The following is a 332-nucleotide window of genomic DNA, read 5'->3' on the forward strand; positions in this document are numbered from 1 at the left end:
ACAGGAACCCCTGCAGCAATCCCTGCTCTCCCCCTGGAGAGGAGCTGAGCTCCCCCAGTGCTGCTCCTCTTGCTACTGGGCAGGGGACAGTCCTTGCTGGGCTGGAATGTGCCCCCTCCCCAGGGAGCCAGGGCTGCACAGAGACCCAAGGCACACAGGCACTTCCCATTCCAAGCTGCCAATCTTGGGCTTGTTTGTCCCAGGAGAAATTAGCTGGGTTTGCCTTTCCTCAAGGGGGATGTAAACCACGCCAGCGTCAGCCGCAGACACAGAGCACCTAGCCTCCCCCCCTACTAAATCCTACCCCGAGTGGTGTGGCTACAGGGGAAGAG

This window comes from Pterocles gutturalis, unplaced genomic scaffold, assembly GCF_000699245.1.
Source record: "Pterocles gutturalis isolate BGI_N339 unplaced genomic scaffold, ASM69924v1 scaffold2289, whole genome shotgun sequence".
NCBI lineage: Eukaryota > Metazoa > Chordata > Aves > Pterocliformes > Pteroclidae > Pterocles > Pterocles gutturalis.